Genomic DNA, 20,800 nt, shown 5'->3' with positions numbered 1-20,800 from the left:
TGAGGCTTGTATATTGATCCTGGCATCTCTGTTTAGAAAGATGGTAAATCATATCTTTGGTTCCCATGTATTTTAATTGTTTTTTAAGTGAATTCATTTGGATAATGGCTTCCCATTGGTTACAGGGTTAAAGGTTTCTCAGAAATGCCCGAACCTTTGAAAGTCAATTGAGGATATGGGCTCATAAATCATTGACTGCTGAAGAAAATCATCTACTCCATTCCTCTCACTTTAGAGATATGGAAACTGTCTCCCATAAACAGAAGAGCCTACACTTAATAGGCCCTTAATAAATGCTTGCTGCTGTTAGTGACAGAAATAAAGGGGGATGATGGATGTCTGCTTACCTCAATATAAGTTCAAGTGCCTGATTTCATTGATGTGAAGAACTTCAGGTGAGGAAACTCCCTCTAGCACCTCAGGGGTCTTAGAAAGTTGTTTGGAGCAGCTAGATGGTGTAGTGGATAGAGCACTGGCCCTGGATTCAGGAGGACCTGAGTTCAAATACAGCCTTAGACACTTAACACTTACTAGCTGTGTGACCCTGGGCAAGTCACTTAACCCCAATTGCCTTCCCCCCCCAAAAAAAGTCTGGAGCACTGAGAGGTGGTGATTTGCTGGGGTCATATCACCAGTATGCATCTGAGATGGAACTTGATAAAATAGGTATTCCAAAATTAATCACAAGAGAAATCATTAAAAACTGGGTGAGTGCTACATAATGTATTTGGATCATTTAAGCAAAAGTCTTGATATTTGGGTGGTCCAAACCACGGAAATAAAAATCTCAATATATAAAGGGAAAACTTTTATCCTTTTGGTCCCAATGGACTTTTTTTTCAAGGGCAATGGGAGTTAAGTGACTTGCCCAGGGTCACACAACTAGTTGTAATGATTGGAATAACGCCACCTGCTGGATACTTACTGTAGAAGAGTTCTGCCCATGAAGGGAAGGTCTTTGAGGGCAAGACCAGGAGTCTTTTCTTCAGGAGTCAGGAAGTGACGCGGACTAGTGGGAGGAGGAAGGAAGAGACTGGCGCTCAGTCTCGGGCTCTTTCCTGAGGACGCTGGCGGAGAAGGGAGCTAGAAATGTGCTCTCCCTTTAATAGATAGGAATCTAGGCCTTTCTCTCTCTCTTTACCAAATTCTTATTCTCCTTAATAAATGCTTAAAAGTCTAACTCTTGCTAAAGCTTGTAATTGATTGGCGACCACTCATTAGATATTTTAGACAGACTAGCAAGAATTTTAGCCCTTAACAGATGGCTGACCACGAAGAGGAAAGCTAACCCTCAGTCTTCTTCTGATCTGCTGGTTGGGTAAGAAATTTCCCCTCCCTCTCCCTTTAACTGCTAAGTACTGGTGTACTGGCTGTGTTTTTCCTTTGAATTTTTTCGAATGGACCTTTTAAACTCCCTAATTATCCTATTTTTGATTTTGGTCTGTTTAACCAGACAAATGGGAGATAAGATCATGTTAATGCTTTGTTTTTGTGGATTTTCTATTTTTCTTTTTATTTTTGTTAAAAGAGCCAGCAACTTACTCACACAAGGAAATATCTCTCCCTCTCCCAACCATGCTTTTTCAGAGAAACCTGAAGAGATTCCCGCAGCTTTTCCCAGTTCTAACACTAATTGTTGCTCTAATTTTGCATGCCTGGAGGCAATGACCCACCCTCTAGAAGCTTTTAATCCCCTAGCACCTGGAGGCAAAGTGGGGGAAGAGGAATCCAGGCCTGAGTTCAAAATCAAGTCTGATTCAAATTGCTCTGGTCCCTCCCCTCCTCTCCAGACCCCACCCTCTACTCCTCCTATGGCCAAGCCCATTGCTTCCCCTGCCTGGGAAGTCCAGAGATCTGATGCGCATGCTCAACTTTTTCTACCTGCATTTGCAGCTTCAGGCTCAGCCCTTCCCCGGCCTGGCTGTGCTTTTGAGACAATCTTAGAAAACTCTTTAAATTCCAGATATGCTCGTTTTGTTCATAATTTTGCTAACCTGCTTTTGTCTTTAATTAGTAATCTTATAAAGCATTTGTATGGTGAAAAGACTGACAGACAATATAGAGGGGTTAAAGAAGAAAAACTTAAGCTGAATAAGAATGACAATCAACATAGTTCAAGACTCTGCCTCTTTTGCCATGGAAGGGTATATATTTTACAGAAATGTAGAAGTAAGCAGCAAGGTATTGATATGAGTATTGGGGATTTTAGATATTGGAATCAAAGGTGTTCTGAATTCACTCAGAGTATTAATATCAGTTCAGAGGTTACATAGGATTTCTATGCTATTACATATACATTTTGAAATTAATGGTATGGGTTTATTTTCATAGAGATTTTCATGCTTTTGAGATTGTGTTTTATATTTAGTTTTTAAAACAAGGAGAATATTTGTAAAAGCTTTTTATAGTCATGTGATCAAGTTTATATTTTATAATACTCTTATTAATATTAAGTTCACATTCATTTAGACTTCCTTAGTTTGAATTTCATTGTCTTTTATTGTTCCATGTGTATTTTCTTCTATTCATTTGTCTATCTAATTTTGAAACATTGCAAGATGGTTTTGATTTTATTATACAATGTTAATTCTAGGAGTATTGTGCTCCCATATTCTGAGTTGTTTGTTTTTGTTATTTTTTCTCAACTGATTATTTGATCAAACTCTTTAAAGCATTTCCCTGGCAAATTGGTTGCCATGGCAAGTGTAAATTGATTCTAGAAGTATTATTTTTGATAAGCATATTCCCAAAAAAAAAAAAAGAGGGGAACATTTGTAAAAGTTTTCTATTTTCAAAAAAAAAAAGTTCTTTGAGATTCTGTTGTGCTTTAACTTGTATTTAAGTATGTTCTGATTTTTCACAAAAGTAATTGTATACTAAGTAAAAAAAAGGGTATTATTTGAAATTGTTGCATAATTATATATTATATTTTGAGTCAAGATGTATTCACATTTTTTGCAATCATTTATTATCCTCAATTTTAAATCCATATGAGACTTGGATTATGGGAACTTATCATTTAAGACATTAATTGCCTTTATTCTGAGTTATCAGATGCCAGTTGGCCAAGATGCCATCCAATCACAAGAGGAATACATGCAAGAGCAGACACTGAACTGTCACATGAGGGGAGACATGCATGAAGTCAAGGTATGGCCGAGGGAACGGCTTTTGACAAATGTTGAGGTTGGATTCTCTTGGTTTAATATTTTATTCTCTTTTTCCCCACAATATTGTACAGATGGCTGGAAGTATTCATCCCACCCATCTCACTTCTACACCTGGCTTCTATGCTCCCTCCTATATGCCTGATGCCATGGACATCTCAATCCCATGCATCTGATTAAGTCTGACTCAGTTTCTTCCAATATGTTCGGTGGCATGGACATATATTCCATCCACCTATTTTAAGCCTGGCATACTGTATGGGTAGTACATATTGCTCAAGTGTGGGAATGCTCATATCCCATCATTTCTCTGTTCTTTTATGGTAACCCCCATAATTATCTCAGGTGTCATGATAAATACAGTGTTGAATTTGGCCTTGACACCTGTTACCAATTATATTAGATTTTTTAATTTCTCATAATGGCATGAGGATAATTAGGCAGATGATGCAAAAAGTGATGAAACAAAGATAAAAATTATTTTTAATAATTAATATCGCAGCAATTGTCTTCTCAATTACCCTCCATAAAGGGGGACTATAGTAATATTATAATTTTAAAGAATGTTTCAATTTTTGTTTTATTATATGTTTCATGTGTAACAACTAAGATTCTGAATTCCCTTAGACATGTTTTTGAGAACTTTCATTGTTTGATTTGATTATTGACAAAGCTATTTTAAAGGTGTGTTAAGCTCAATTTTGTAGGAAATTTTCCTGGCTGATTACCAGCATCCACACATCAACCCCTGAAAAGACTTCCATTCCACGACTACACCTAGAGGACATCTGAGAAAAGACTTTCAGAGACTTTAAATGAACAGTTTTGATTTGTTGTTTTTGTTGTTTTTTTCTCTTTCTGTTATAATATACACCATCTGTAACATGTATTCTCTGCAGAGGCCCTCCCTTTGCAAGACTAATGTCAAAGCGTCAGTTCATGAGGACAAAAAATCGCCCCTCTGGACAAAACTTTCCTCTCTTCCTTTTCTATATTGTTGTTCACATATTATTAGTTAGCAATAGTTATTATATTCTTTTTACTGTTCCGTCAAGGAAACATTTTGTTTCTTGAGGAACAACAGGGGGGACTGTAATGATTGGAATAACGCCACCTGCTGGATACTTACTGTAGAAGAGTTCTGCCCATGAAGGGAAGGTCTTTGAGGGCAAGACCAGGAGTCTTTTCTTCAGGAGTCAGGAAGTGACGCGGACTAGTGGGAGGAGGAAGGAAGAGACTGGCGCTCAGTCTCGGGCTCTTTCCTGAGGACGCTGGCGGAGAAGGGAGCTAGAAATGTGCTCTCCCTTTAATAGATAGGAATCTAGGCCTTTCTCTCTCTCTTTACCAAATTCTTATTCTCCTTAATAAATGCTTAAAAGTCTAACTCTTGCTAAAGCTTGTAATTGATTGGCGACCACTCATTAGATATTTTAGACAGACTAGCAAGAATTTTAGCCCTTAACATAGTAAGTGTCAAGTGTTTGAGGCTGGATTTGAACTCAGGTCCTCTTGAATCCAGGACCAGTGCTCTATCCACTGCCCCCAATGGACTTTCTTCTAGGAACTCCCAGTAAGCAAAACTTCTTCTAAAGCAGATTGCCAACAGTTCTGCAACTCATAGTCCTAGAGAGTTGACTATGGGCACAGAAAGGTTAAGTGATTTGCCTGGGTCACACAGCTGCTATATGTCAAAAAAGGAACTTGAACTCAGGTCTTTGTGATTGCAGGATTGCTCTCTATGTACTAACTATATCGTGCTGTATCTCTTGACTCTTTTAAGTTTATGTAAATAGTCAAGTGGATATAAAACGTTTGATAGTGCAACAGTTTTTATTTTAAAGAGATATATGTAACACCAGTTCCAAAACCTTTTCTATGTATGCTATCATTATGGTTAATGTGGCTTTAAGAGCCAGATGGAATATTGAGGATTTGGCAGATGGGTTAACAGTTTTTGAGAGACTGAGAAGACAAGAGTTAATGGAGGTGGTTGGAAAGAAATTGTAGAAAAGATATAGAGAAAGAATCAGAACAAAAACATTCTTGAGAGAATTGTTTAATTTATACCAAAAAGGATGGGGAATATAGATTTAAATGCTAGGCACTGTGCTAATAATCACTTTTACAACATTTGATTTTCACAGCAACTCTGTGAGATAGGTGCTATTATTATTCCCATTTTATACTTAAGTAAACCAAGTCAAAAAGAGGTTAAGTGACTTGCTCAGGGTCACACAGCTAGTAAGTGTTTGAGGCCTGATGTCAAATTTGAACTCAGGTCTTTCTGACTCCAGGGCTAGCATTCTGTTGCACCACTTCACTTCCTCTAGACAATGTGGAGAAACATTATAAAGAGAATTTAATGAGGGGAGAGTCTGTTAAGAGTAATGGCTTAAAAGAAACTGGAGAAGACAGGGAGAAAGGAGATGAGAATTTCTTTCCTGATGGAAACATTTAATCTTTCTTTACCTTGTAAAAAAAAGATGACAAGAATACTTGAGAAGATATTTTAATTGGTATTCTGGGTGAACTTGATGTTTGGACTGTATTTTCAGAAGTGACAAGGCTTCGTCTGCAGTTATAGTGATTGTTTGAGGTGATTCTGGCTGTGATCTTTCTCACAGCTAAAAAAACATTGTGGGCAGCCAGGTGGGGCAGTGGATAGAGCACCGACCCTGGAGTCAGGAGTACCTGGGTTCAAATCCGGCCTCAGACACTTAACACTTTCTAGGTGTGTGACCCTGGGCAAGTCACTTAACCCCAATTGCCTCACCAAAAAAAACCCCAAAACCCCACCAAAACCATTGTAAAACTAACTGTAAGTTATTGTAAATAATTGTCTATTGTGGTTTTGCTTTGTTAATAATACCATACCCTTAACATTTATTTAATCCTAGATTAGAGGTTTTGATATAGAAATATGAACAATAATATGTGAGAAAATAATTATTAATAATTTCTAGGAGAAACCTAGATGTGTTAGTGTTTGCTGCTCTCTCCCTCTCACCGGAAATGAGCCCAGGATGAGCCTTCAGCTTAACAAAAGGAATGCATATTGATCCTTCTGATTCCCTAGGGGAAGAAGCACACCTAGATGGTTGGAATTTGATCTCTAGACACCCCCCCCCCCCAAGTCATATCAATCAGTGGAGCTAAATGATGCTAACCAATTAGCTTAGATCAATGAGTGGTGATCCGCCTCCACCTAAAGGTGGATAAAATTGCTCTCTTGGCTCTTGGCTCTTCTTCCCAGGACTCTTTTGTTCTCCATGCTGGGTATGTAATTGTTTAGACCTGTAAGCCTGTGACTACATGGTCAATACTTTATTAATATGTGATATTAATTAATAGCTAACTGCCAAACTGGTATAATAGCCATTAATTTATAAGTAGCAATATTTTAGAAAACCCAGCCTAGTGCCATAATAATTTATATAACACAAATATATGGGAAAGAAGGGTTTTCAAGTTTTTTAAATAAATAGGAGAGACAATAATGAGTGGATGGGGAGCTGATCTCAAAGTCAAAGAGACCTTCTTTCAAGGCCCCATTCTGACACATTGTGTGTCCCTGAGTTAATCACCAAGTTCTGAGTGCTCTAGGTCAGAGCTTCTTAAACTTCTTCCACTCTCAACCCCCTTTTTCCCCCCTGAGAAATTTTACAGGATTCCGGGGATATAGGTATACAAAATCAAACATTTACTGCCAAATTTTTCTCAACCCCCACCCCACATGGGGTTGCGACACACAGTTTAAGAAGCTTTGCTCTAGGCAACAGTCTTAAAAACATAAAGTTGGAGAGAAAGTACTGACCAGTATCAATAGAGGGAGTTTCCTAAACTAATGAAATCACAGACCTATTCCCTATCCCCTACAAAGTAAGTAATATTTAATAAGCTGGAGGGGGGAATCAGATTTAATTGATTAATTAATGAGAGATGTAATTAGTAATTAATGAGGTAATATCCAAAGGGCTCCCTGGATTACCCTAGAATTCAGAAGTGTAAAAGCGAATATAGTAATATGTCAAGGGGCAAGATGAGAGGTGACCTACAGTGGGTATGGAAGCCGCAGCCCACTGATTAGGGCAGCCTCAGGGGGAACAGAAAACCACAGTAATGCCCTGAATGAAGAAGCTGCAATGTCCATGCCTGTTCTTAGACTGAGTATGACCAAGGGTAATGATGGTGTCCTAAGCAGGGAAACACCAGAGAGAATAAAAAACCACATCACATGATACCTCTTACATGTAGACTTCCTATTACTGAAGCTTTTATTAGTATCTTTCCCTCCAAAAGAATTGTATGCATTTTTCATACAGAGTATATCTGCTTCTATGTGTATTATGTGCTGGTGTGGTGATTAGGGTTGGTCAACCATTGTGTTTGCTCCTCACTTTACTATTGACTCATGGCCTGGATGAGTTTCCCCATATAAACATTCTATCTCTGATCTGGGAAATTGTAACAAAAGGATCTAGAATTCTTTCTATTTTTAGCTTTGAATCCCCAACCAAAGACAATACTCTGGCAAAACACCTCAGTGTTAGATTTATGTTTTTCCTCTGTCTCTTTGAATGGTCTCCCTCAATTACCTCCTTCTAACTACAATCACACTAAGTACACCCAGACTAGCAAATAAATGTCTGTGGCTAACACTGCTTATAAAGACAAAATAAATATTTAAAGCAAAGAAAGGTAAACAGATTTTTCCCTGTGCCCAGAGAAAAAGTATTCAGGTTTCTATGAGGGAAATCAAGGGGAGAAAGAATACATATAACCTTGTAGTTAGAGGTTGGGGGATTTCAGCAATATAGCTTTTATTTGACATTCCTTATGCCCCAGTGGTCCACAAAGCATCATTCCTGGAGTCCTGGCCCCTTGTTTCTTGTGCCAGTTGCTTCCACCCATGCTCTCCCAAATATCTCCCTTGTCCAGATCTGTGCATTCTACACACATGATTGAATGCTGTATTTCTCCTTGAGTCTGACTTAAGCCTGGACTCATTTGAATTGATTGACCCTCTAACTATTGAACTGTTCCACTATCTTTTTTTAAAAGTTTTTTTCAATGAAAAAAACCTCTATTTTCTTTCCCTCCCAAGCATTTCCCCCATTAAAGATAATAAAAATAAAAATCTTTGTAACAAATATGTGTACTCAAGCAAAAAAAAAAATCCTGCATTGGCTATATCCATCATCTCTGTCAATTGATGGGTAGGATTCTCCATCACTGATCCTCTGGAATTATGATCAGAATTCTGGTCTTTCTAAATTGTTCATCTTTATGAAATTATTATGGCACAAATTGTTTTTCCAGTTGTGCTCACTTTACTCTGCATCATTGCATGGATTCATATTCATCGTTTTCCTCATTTCTTGCAGTACAATGGCATTCCATTCCATTCATATATAGTCATTTGTTGGCCTGGGCAAGTCAGTTCATTTCTATGAGCCCAATGTTTTCAATACAATCAACATTTATTAAGCATCTATTATGTGGCAGGTACTGTGCTAAATTATGGGGATACAAAAAAGGCACAAGACAGCCCCTGCCCTCAAGGAGCTTACAAACTGATGAGGGAGATAATGTGCAAACAAATATATACAATGCAAGCTGAATACAGGATAAATAAGAAATAATTAAAAGAGGGAAAGCCCTGAAATTAAGTGGGGTTGGGACTGTACGGGGTGGAGGTGGGGGAGGAGGCAGGAGGGTTAGGAAAGGCTTCTTGTAGAAGGTAAGATTTTAGGCGAGACTTAAAGGAAGCCAAAGAGGTCAGTAATCAAAGCTTAGGAAGGAGAGAATTCCAGGCATGAGGGACAAGCAGAGAGAATGCCCAGAGCTGAGAGACAGAGTGTCCTGTTTGTAGAATAGTCAGGAGGCCATTGTCACTAGACTGAAAAGTAGAAATTGGGGAGTAATGTGTAAGAGGACTGGAAAGATTTCTTTATCAGTAAATAATAATAACTAATAATAGCTAACATTTATATAGTGCTTACTGTGTGCTGGGCACTATGCTGAGTACTTTACAATTGTTATAACATAATTAAGTGACTTGAGCAGGACCACACAGCTAGTAAATGTCTGAGTCAAGATTTGAACTCAAGTCTTCCTAAGATTCCAGGCCTAGAGCTCTATGTATTGGACCACTTAGCTGCTAGCTATAAACTAAGGAGGCTGGGTTAGATAGATCATCATCTCTGAGGTCCCTTCTAGCTTTAAATCTATGATTTAATGACTTGTTAGCTCTGTGATAATGGGCAAGTCATTTTACTTCTGTTTTTATATTTGTTTATTTTCCAATCCCTCATCTGTAAAGTAGGGATGAAAACTTCCATTGAATTTGTGCCTCTTTAGGGTAGGTAGTGAGAGAAAATAATGGGATTTGCCAACACCCAAAGGCCCCACCTGGAGGAGATTGATTTGGATTGATTGAATTGAGTGAGAGTGATTGACGGCACTGATTAACCTACTTAAAGTTGACTTGATTGAAGCCACACCTGCCTGGCCCTCAAAAGTATTGTTCTCAGAAGCTGTAGACCCAGAATACCCCCCCACACACACACACAGACACACAGACACACAGGGACTCCTAATTAAGTAAAGGAAGTTAACTAATTTAAGACCACCTTCAAGTCATGTCAATCAATGGACTTGAATGCTACCAGCCAATTAGCTTAGAGCTGTGTGTGTGTGTGTGTGTGGGGGGGGGACTGCCTCTCTTTTGGACCCACAGGGAGCTTCTGCTCTCACAGGCATAGGAACTTTCTTTTTGGTGGCTGGAACTCCAAGGTGGTAGCAGGAGATTTGGGAGAAGAACCAGGCCAGGTTGAATTCTTATCTCTCCTCTTGGGTAGATAGGCTTTCCTATTTTTCTGAACTCCACGTGTTTTCTCTTTACTCTTTAATAAATGCTAAATGCCCAAAGACTTGTTGCTAAAGTTTCTAATTTATAAGTAAACCATAGCTAGTTTTCCCTACACTGGGGACAGGAATAAGGTAACCACACATTTAGGGTTTGTTTTTGTTTTTGCGGGGCAATGGGGGTTAAGTGACTTGCCCAGTGTCACACAGCTAGTAAGTGTCAAGTGTCTGAGAATGGATTTGAACTCAGGTACTCCTGAATCCAGGGCCAGTGCTTTATCCACTGCGCCACCTAGCCGCCCCTACACATTTAGTTTTAATTGTCACAGTAGTATTCTTATTTTTTTTTATCTTTGTGGCCTGGAACCCAACCCACTGCTTGGCATATAGTAGGTGCTTAATAAATTCTTGTTGGAAGGAAAATAACTGACAAGTCTTAAAGTCTCTATGAATTCAATTTCTGTTATAATTTTCATGCAAAAAGTCTTTATATATGACAAACTTAGCTTCCCATTAGTAAGAAAGAAAATGAGAATTCTTACAAGGATGGGGTAAGGGAGGGTAGTGTGTATGTCAGTTACATTGCCTTTATTATATGCCTTCTAAGTGTCAGGCACTGTGCAAAGAACTGGGGATACAAAGAAAGGCAAAAGACATTCCCTTCCTTCAAGTGGTTCATAGTCTAATGGGAAAAACAATCAAAAGTGAATGTTACAAAATTACAAAATGGGGGGCAGCTAGGTGGCACAGTGGATAGAGCACAGGCCCTGGAGTCAGGAGTACCTGAGTTCAAATCCGGCCTCAGACACTTAACACTTACTAGCTGTGTGACCCTGGGCAAGTCACTTAACCCCAATTGCCTCACTAAAAAAACAACCCCCCCCCAAAATGAAAAGAACTATGTACAAACTATATATATACACACACACACACACACACACACACACACACATACACATACACACAGAGACACACAAGAGAAACAGGGTAATGAATAGAAGGAAAACCCTAACATTAAGGGAGATTGGGAAACACTTCATATGTATGTGTTTATATCTTTTGTACATACATGTATATACATAGAGATATAGAGGCATAGATGAAAAGGAAATAGGAGTTGTCTGGAAAAAAAGAACCCATTGTGGATAAATAGGGAAACTGATAAATAATCTAGGTTTTAAAAAGAAACATAAGATACACAAAAGAAAATATTGAAAAATTTAAAAGCCCACAGAAGGGAACAAAAACCAGTTAAATAGAGGAATATAAGGAAATTTTGTTGCTACCTTGTTAAATTAAACACACATTGTTGCTGAATGATCCTAAGCAAGTCACTTAGCCTCTCTAAGGCTCATCAATAAAAATGAGTAAGACTCAGTGACCTCTAATATTCCTTCTACCTCTAAAGCTATAATCTAGGATATAGAATCTAGTGTGTATGATTTATAACAAAAACGTTTTGTTTTGATTTTTTAATATTTATTTTATTAATACTTTATTGAATTTTTAATATTTTATTATAAGCATGAGCAGGTTTTAAACCTTCATCTTTTACAATTTTGAGTTCCAAATTCTCTCCTACTCTCCTTCCCCTCCTCCCTCATTGAGAAGGCAAGCAATTTGATATAGGTTGTACATGTGCAGTCAGGCAAAACATATTTCCACATCAGTCACGTTGTGAAACAAAAACACTAACCATAAAAAGAAACTTAAAACTCAAGTTCATAATTCCATACAAGACTCTGTTTTGTTCTTAGTATATTAGAATGTTTGTGTTTATTGTTGTTTACTAAGTTCATGTAAGGAAAAAAATAATTTAAGAAAAAGAAAATCATATCTATAGAAGATAGAAACAAGGACAGGTAACAGTGTCTGAATATAAAAGTAATATGAATGGCATTAATTAGAGATTGGTGACTTGTGCGTGGTTCATGGATCTAATGTGATATTACTATGCTGCACAGGAAATGACAAATATGATGAATACAGGGAAGCATGGAAAGATTTACATGAACTGATACAGAGTGAAGTAGGAAGAGCCAAGAAAAAAATATATATGACCACAACAATGGAAATGGAAAGAAAAACAATCAAAAGTGAATGTTACAAAATTACAAAGAATAAGCATGGAGCAACAGAGGCAGCGGCTGCCCCATCAGCACTTACCCACTGAGCTGCACGGCCAAGATGTGTGACTTCATGGAGGATCAGACTGTTGGGCTCAAGGAGGCCTTCCAGCTGTTTGACTGATCGGGAGATGGAAAGATCTTATATAGCCAGTGTGGGGACATGATATGGGCCCTGGGCCAGAACCCCACCAATGCTGAGGTGCTCAAGGTCTTAGGGAATCCCAAGAGTGATGAGATGAATGTGAAGGTGCTGGACTTTGAACACTTTCTGCCAATGCTGCAGACCATGGCAAAGAATAAGGACCAGGGCACATATGAAGACTATGTAGAGGGGCTTCAGGTGTTTAATAAGGAAGGGGCTGAAATACAGCATGTCCTCATTACTCTGGGTGAGAACATGACAGAGGAAGAAGTAGAAATGTTGGTGGCAGGGCATGAGGACAGCAACGGTTGTATCAACTATGAAGAGCTAGTCCGAATGGTGCTGAATGACTGAGAACAAAAGTCCCCTTTCCACAAAGAATTCTCTAACTTTCTCAGTGTGAAAATGATCCTCTCACCCCTGAAGCAACTAACTACACTGTCAGGGTTACTAACATCCTTCCTTCCAAACCCTACCACATGCCCTCCTTGGCCTACTTGCTCTCTGCTTTCACCAAATAAACTTGTTAACTGCTCCTTAAAAAAAAGAAAGAAAGAAAGAAAAGAAAAGAAAAGAAAAGAAAAGAATAAACATGGCCCCAAATAATACATATGAGAAGACACTCCTGCCCAGAGGTGTGTTGGTAAATATGTAACAACCATCTCTCTGAAAAATTCATTAGCCACACTTTATTAAACTAGACAATCAATGATTTGGTTTTTGTTTGTTTGTTTTTGGTGGGGCAATGAGGGTTAAGTGACTTTCCCAGGGTCACACAGGTAGCAAGTGTCAAGTGTCTGAGGTCAAATTTGAACTCAGGTCCTCCTGAATCCAGGTCTGGTGCTTTATCCACTGCACTACCTAGCTAGCCCTAGACAATCAGTGAAACAATAAGTCAAACCCTGATTTGTTTGCTGCGGGGAGAATTCTAGGACACCATTTTTTGACCTTGCTTAGAATTCAGCATACCTTACTTAGCACAATAGACCTTTTAGGGCAACTGGGTGGCACAGTGGATATAGAGTGTTAGGCCTGGAGCCAGGAAGACCACCCTTCATGAGCTCAAATCCAGCCTCAGACACTAGCTATGTGACCCTGGGCAAATCACTTAACTTTGTTAGCCCTCAATAAAATGAGCTGGAGAAGGAAATGGTAAACCACTCCAGTATTTTTGCCAAGAAAACTCCAAATGGGGTCACAAAAAGTGGGACACAACTGAACAATAATAAACCTTTTAGCAATGACAATTAGTTTTCATGAATAATTGAACAATCATATGCTACTAATTGAAGCATAAGGAGCATAATTACTATTATTAGCTATCTGAAATTTGTACCTACCTTTCCTTCTTCCATAAAGCCTTGAGAGGGTTTGTATTTTAAAACTATATGAGATAAGACATTTGAAGATCATATATCATCTATTTAGAGCTAGAAGGAACATTGGCAACCATTCAGATCATATCATTCATTTTACAGATGGAAACTGAGGTCCAGAGAACTTTTCCAATCTTTTTTTGGGGGGGAGAGGGGGAGGCAATGAAGATTAAGTGACTTGCCCAGGGTCACACAGCTAGTATGTGTCAAGTATCTGAGGCCGGATTTGGGATCACAATCTAATGGAGGAAACAACATGCAAACATCCATGTACTGTTCAGTCATGTCTGACTCTTTATGACACCACATGGGGCCATTTCCTTCTCCAGCTCAGTTTAGAGATGAGGTAACTGAGACAAACAGGGTGAAGTGACTTGCCCAGGGTCACACAGCTAGTAAGTGTCTGAGGCTGGATTTGAACTCAGGTCCTGCTGAATCCAGAGCTGGTGCTTTTTATTCACTATACCACCTAGTTGCCCCCCCTCCCCCCTTAGATATCTTTTTTTTTTTAGTGAGGCAATTGGGGTTAAGTGACTTGCCCAGGGTCACACAGCTAGTAAGTGTTAAGTGTCTGAGGCTGGATTTGAACTCAGGTACTCCTGACTCCAAGGCCAGTGCTCTATCCACTGCACCACCTAGCTGCCCCCCCCCCCCCCGCCTTAGAAATCTTAAAGAGAAATATTCAAAGACACAACAGTTTCATTTCCCTTTTTGTTTATGGGAGCACTTCCTTCTCCCTAACTCCTTCCAATATTTGCCTGCCTTTTATGTTAACCTTGTGACTTATAGGTTTGACCTGGGCTGTTTCATAGCTTCACCAAGTCATTAGGTATTTTGGTAACTTTTTATGTTTCTGTCTGATGAACTGGAGAGAACTGACCATATCCATGTCAGGGAAGACAACTGATTTGAATGAGACTGGCTTTTTGACACCTTGAATGAAATCCAAGATCTGGGGCTCTTATCTGAGAATAAAATGTTCACCTTGTACATTGTTTCTTTGTTTAAAATGCAAGCTCAAAACAATAACTTATGTTAATATAGATGTACTTTATCCTATTTGATCTTTAAAACAATCCCATGAGGTAGGAAATGCAAATATTATCGTCCCATTTTACAGATGAAAAAACTGAGGATCAGCAAAATACCCTGTCCAAGATCACCTAGGAAAATGGACCCAGGAAATGGCACAGTATTGATTAGAACCCAGTCTTTTAAAATTGCGAGTCCATCACTCTTTCCACTGCACCAGGCTGCTAAAAAAAAAACAAAAAAAAAACCAGCTTTATCTTTTAGCTGAATTGGTCAAGAGCGGGTATTTCTCCAATATGAAAATGAGAGAAAGGGCAGCTAGGTGGCGCAGTGGATAAAGCACTGGCCCTGGATTCAGACACTTGACACTAGCTGTGTGACCCTGGACAAGGCACTTAATCCTCACTGCCCTGCCAAAAAAAGAAAAAAGAAACTGAGAGAAGAAACTCATAGATTTTTCACATAGGAGACAGTGAGAAAGGGAACAGCATTCCAGAACTCCCTAGAGTTGAACCCTAGGTCATTCCTTTTGTCACTTAAACAGGTGATCTGAAGTGGAACTCTGGTTTACAAATGAAGGTTTAAAGGGATGGTTTTTGTTGGGGTTTTTTGTTTGTTTTTCATCTTATGGACAATATTACATTTCATAGGCAATTGTGTAGAGCTGGATGGCCCTCCCCAACATTAAGAAGGGGAAAGTAATTAAGAAATGCTTTTGTTTTTCTATTTTTCATCCTACCAAGATATTATCTTTGATCACTTTTATGGAGAATATCCTTGAATCTGGTTATAATGCTTTTCTTTAGACGGCATTATTGTCTATAGGTAGCACTCTTCATCTGGCTCTAAGGAAACTTACAATCTAGTTGGGAAGACAAGACAGATTATATTACAATTTTTTGTGGGGTGGGGCAATGAGGGTTAAGTGACTTGCCTAGGATCACACAGTTAGTGTCAAGTGTCTGAGGCCAGATTTTAATTCAGGTCCTCCTGAATCCAGGGCCAGTGCCTTATCCACTGCACCACCTAGCTGCCCCTATATTACAAATTAAAGAATAAGAAATTTACCCCTTTTCTTGGCTTCACCCCTCCCATCTCAGTTCTACTAGACTTAGGTCCCAAAGATTCAGCTCCCTAATAGGAGTCAGGGAACCAGTTGAAAACTACTTGTGGAATCCTTACCAAAAACATTCTAGCACCATTCTTCTGAAGATCTAAGACCTATGATTATGGGAACCAAAGTTCAACCAGGAATCCATGCTTCCAAAGTAGTCACCATTTATTAAAAATGAGTAATCAGCATCAGTGGAAGGAGTTTCTACAACAGAAGCTCTCTATGATGATGAAATCCACCCACTCCCAAACTTTGCTTTTGAGAATGAAAAGTATTTCCTTCTTTTCTTTGACCTTTCTCTAAGGCTTAATCTTTACAGGGACAAATTTTAAAACATAATAAAACTATTGATTATGTGTTTTTTTAAAGTATCAGTAATCATTTTATATATTTAATTTTACATTTTATAAACATTTTCTTTGAAAACAAATTTATTATTTATTTTTGACATTAAAAAAATTAATTTCTGCATTCCCTCTCTCTCCTGTTCCTCCCCAACCCATTGAGAGGGCAAGAAATGTGGGATCAGTTATACCTGTGAAATCATGTAAAACCTATTTCCATGCTAGCTATGTTGCACAAAAAACCCAAGAAAAATAATGTGAAAAAAATTGATTAAGCATTTCTTTTCTCTCCCTACCCATCTCTCTCCTTATACTTAGAAGAAAAAAGAAGCTCTGTGACCCTGGGCAAGTCACTTAACCCTCATTGCCCTGCAGAGGGGCAGCTAGGTGATGCAGTGGATAGAGCACCGGCCCTGGAGTCAGGAGTACCTGAGTTCAAATCCGACCTCAGACACTTAACACTTACTAGCTGTGTGACCCTGGGCAAGTCACTTAACTCCAATTGCCTCACTAAAAAACAAAAACAAACAAACAAACAAAAAACAACAAAAAAAGAAAGATAGAAAGAAAAGAAATGTTTTTAACAATACATATAGTCAAGCAAATTTCCAGTTTGGCCCCATCCATAAACCTGGATAGCGTTCTCTATCTTGAATCTATCACCTCTGTGTCAGGAGGCGGGCAACATGCTTCATCATCTGTCTTATATATGTGATCTGGGCTAGCTATGTGGTGAAGTTGACAGAGCACTGAATTAGAATCAAGAAAACTCATCTTCCTGAGTTCAAATCTGGTCTCAGACAGTTAGTGTGACCCTAGGGAAATCATTTAACCCTGTTTGCCTCAGTTCCTCACCTGTAAAATGAGCCTGAGAAGAAAATGGCTAACCACTCCAGTTTCTTTGCCAGGAGAACCCCAAATGGGGTCAGAGTTGGATACGACTAAACAACAGCAACAACTGTGATGTCATTGAATTGAATAGTTTTTAGATCTTTCAGAGTTGTCAATAAGCATTTAAATGCCTCCTATGAGCCAGGAGTTGTGTTGGACATTGAGAATACAAAGATGGAAATAGAAGAATCTGTTCTCTGAAGGAGTTTATAATTTTATGAGAGGAGATTATTTGTATAACTAAAAGGATGTACAAAATAAAGACAGTCATTTGGTGAGAAACACTAGAAGCTGGCAGGGATCAGGAAAAGCACTAGATGGCAGTGTTTGAGCTGACTCTGAAAGGAAACCAGTACTTTTTAAAAAATACAGAGGGGAGAAGGAAGTGCATTCTAGGTACAGAATTTGTTATGGTTAGAAAAGGCACCCAGGAACTAGCTGATTTGTAATCCCACTTCTACCTCTTCTACCTAGTGTTATGGGTAGTGGTAGAAGAGGAAAAGCATAAATTAAACACCTACTACGTGTCAGGCACTGTGCTGAACATTGATTATTATTATCTCAATTGATCTTTTTTTTTTTTGGGTGAGGCAATTGGGGTTAAGTGACTTGCCCAGGGTCACACAGCTAGTAAGTGTTAAGTGTCTGAGGTCGAATTTGAACTCAGGTCCTCCTGAATCCAGACCAATGCTCTATCTACTGCACCATCTAGCTGCCCCTCAATTGATCTTTGAAACAACTTTTGGTGGTGGTTGTTCAGTCCTTTCAGTCGTATCTGACTCTTCATGACCCCACTTAGGGATTTCTTTCTTTTTTTTTTTTGGTGAGGCAATTGGGGTTAAGTGACTTGCCCAGGGTCACACAGCTAGTAAGTATTAAGTGTCTGAGGCTGGATTTGAACTCAGGTCCTCCTGAATGCAGGGCTGGTGCTCTATCCACTGCACCACCTAGCTGCCCCAACTTGGGGATTTCTTGGCAGAGATACTGGAACGGTTTGCCATTTCCTTCTCCAGCTCATTTTATAGATGAAGAAACTGGGGCAAACAGGATTAAGTGACTTGCCAAGGGTCACACAGCTAGTGTTAGAAGCTACATTTGAATGAACTCAGGTCTTCCTGACTCTGGGACTGGCATGCTATCCACTGCACCACCTAGCTGCCCCATTTTACAGCTGAGGAAACTGAGGACAGCAGTGGTTAAGTGACTTTCCCAGAGTAACACAGTTTCAAGTGTCTAAAATGGGATTTGAATGCATGTCTTCCTGACTCCAAGCCAAACATTCTATCCATTGCATCACTTAGTTGCCTCAGGATCAGGAGTGGCTTGACGGAGAATGTAGAGGAAGGGTTGCTTGGATGAATAGTTAGGTGAGTGGATGGATGGATGGATGGATTGATGGATGGATGGTTGGATGGATGTGTAATGATTGGAATGATGCTACCTGCTGGAGACTTACTGTAGGAAAGCTCCACCATGAGGAGAAGCCCCTGAGGGCAAGACCATGTAGCTTTTCTTTGGCGTCAGGAAGTGATGTTTGCTTGTGGGAGGAAGAGGGGCCGAGGCTGGCTCTCTCGCCCTCTTTCCTCAGGACCCTCAGGACTCCGGTGGAAAAGGGAACTAGAAATGTGCTCTCCCTTTAATAGATATAGGAATCTAGGCCTTTCTCTTTCTTTTCACCACATTCTTATTCTCCTTAATAAATGCTTAAAAGTCTAATTCTTGCTAAAGCTTATAATTTATTGGCAACCACTCAGATATTTTAGACAGACTAGCTAGAATTTTATCCCCTTACAGATGGATGGATGGATGGATGGATGCATTTCTATTAGACTATCTCTATCAAATATCAGATCCTTAAACAAGCATTGTAGAGGTATTGTTTCTTATATAGTCCATCTATTCTAGCATTTGGCAATGCCTGGTATATCAAGATTAATCTTTTTTTTTAAATACATCACTTTTGTGTCCTGGAAATGATTCAGTTCTATAAAAACAAAAGATAATTCTAACCGAACTGCTACTGATGGCACAAAACATTTATAAAGCACTAACAATGCCTTAATTATATCTCCTGCTGCATTTCTAATTTGTCCATGGCAGCTCTTGTTAATTACAATTATCCCTTATCAATTAATTAATCAAGAGGCATTCAGCCCATCTCACACTCTTCTACCTTCTCTTTTGAACTAGAAAAATACCCTCTTACCAGTTCTAAATCCTTTTAAAATTTGAATATACTTTGAAGGGGGAAATAAATGGTATACCCTTTTTGAGAGCTGGTATGGTGGAATGGAGTGAATCACAACCTCCCAGGCAACTCTTCAAAGCTTACATATTACCCAGGAGTTGTTAGAGGGAGTTTCCACACTTGGAGGTTCCCCATACTGATGAAATCACAGGTCAAGCTTCCCCACTCCCTGTTGTTCAGTTGTGTCTGACTCTTTGTAATCCCATTTTGAGATTTTCTTGGCAAAGATACTGGAGTGGTTTGTTTTCCAGCTCATTTTACAGATGAAGAAACTAAGGCAAACTGAGTGAAGTGACTTACCCAGGGTCACACAGTTAGTGTCTGAGGTCAGATTTGAACTCATGAAGATGAATCTTCCTGATGCCAAGCCCAGTGCTCCATCCACTATGCTAGTAGCTACCCTAGCTCCTCTCTCACTCTCCCTTCCCAAATGGATATTATTAGGCAAAATTTTAAATGTATTAGAAAAGGATCAGGTAAAAGATGCACTGGGATTAATCAATCAGTTGATGGAGCATGGAGACTTTCTTGTATCATGGAAATGGAATTTTTCCAGAAGTCATGATTACCAGAGGGTAGGTATTGAAGCCTCATGGTACAAGCTATTTATTAGAAAAAGTCCAATCAGTACTGTTTCCAGCCTTTTTTCTTTACAAGTAAGCTGTTCTTCACAGTTAGTGCCCATTAATAAGGTCAGGACTCCAATGAACAATTATATTCTAGGTCAAAAAAGTTGCGTGACTATAGCTTAGGTCAGACAAATTCATAGAAGAACAGCAGTCTCAACTTGTATAATTGCAGAGAGAGAGAGAGAGCATAAAAGACCCAATGATTTTTCATTTTGTTTTTTTAAGTTGTGAGTTTAACCATTTCAACAAATACAAACAAAAGAAGGTTAAAAACAATAAAAATAACCCCAAAAGCCCAATTAAAACAATTTTTAAAATAAGGTTTAAAAAATAAGGTAAAAACAATTAATATGTAGAACAGAACATTTACATGAAAAAAACCTTTTAAAAATAACATTATTCTGGGGGCAGCTAGGTGGCACAGTGGATAGAGCACCAGCCCTGGATTCAGGAGTACCTGAGTTCAAATCCAACCTCAGACACTTAACACTTACTAGCTGAGTGACCCTGGGCAAGTCACTTAACCCCAATTGCCCAGCAAAAAAAAAAAAAAAGAAAAAGAAAAAAAAATAACATCATTCTAACATAAAATTAAAAAATAATACCAACAACTTAGGTACTGCATGGCTCCTTCCAATTTTATTCCTACCTATAGTCAACCAATGGCTATCTTCCAATTCTTTTTATTTAGTTTCCATATTCCATTACATTGACACAAACCCTGTTTTGTTTTTCAGCTTAACTCCAACCACTGGACACAAAAGTTGTTTCTAGGTTGTTTATATATCTATCTATATCTATGTCTCAAAAAGACATGTTGTTGTTGTTGTTGTTTTGTTTTCGTTTTTTTGTGGGTCAATG

The 20,800-nt window shown here is 38.8% G+C and overlaps 1 pseudogene; it reads left to right on the top strand.

The window, feature by feature from the left end:
- Window positions 1–12,221: 12,221 nt before the first annotated feature.
- On the top strand, window positions 12,222–12,659 carry LOC122754778 (annotated as a pseudogene).
- The last annotated feature ends 8,141 nt before the right edge of the window (window positions 12,660–20,800 follow it).

The sequence above is a fragment of the Dromiciops gliroides genome, chromosome 4 (assembly GCF_019393635.1).
Source record: "Dromiciops gliroides isolate mDroGli1 chromosome 4, mDroGli1.pri, whole genome shotgun sequence".
In the NCBI taxonomy this organism is placed as follows: domain Eukaryota; kingdom Metazoa; phylum Chordata; class Mammalia; order Microbiotheria; family Microbiotheriidae; genus Dromiciops; species Dromiciops gliroides.
This window is presented reverse-complemented; position numbering and strand designations above follow the sequence as displayed.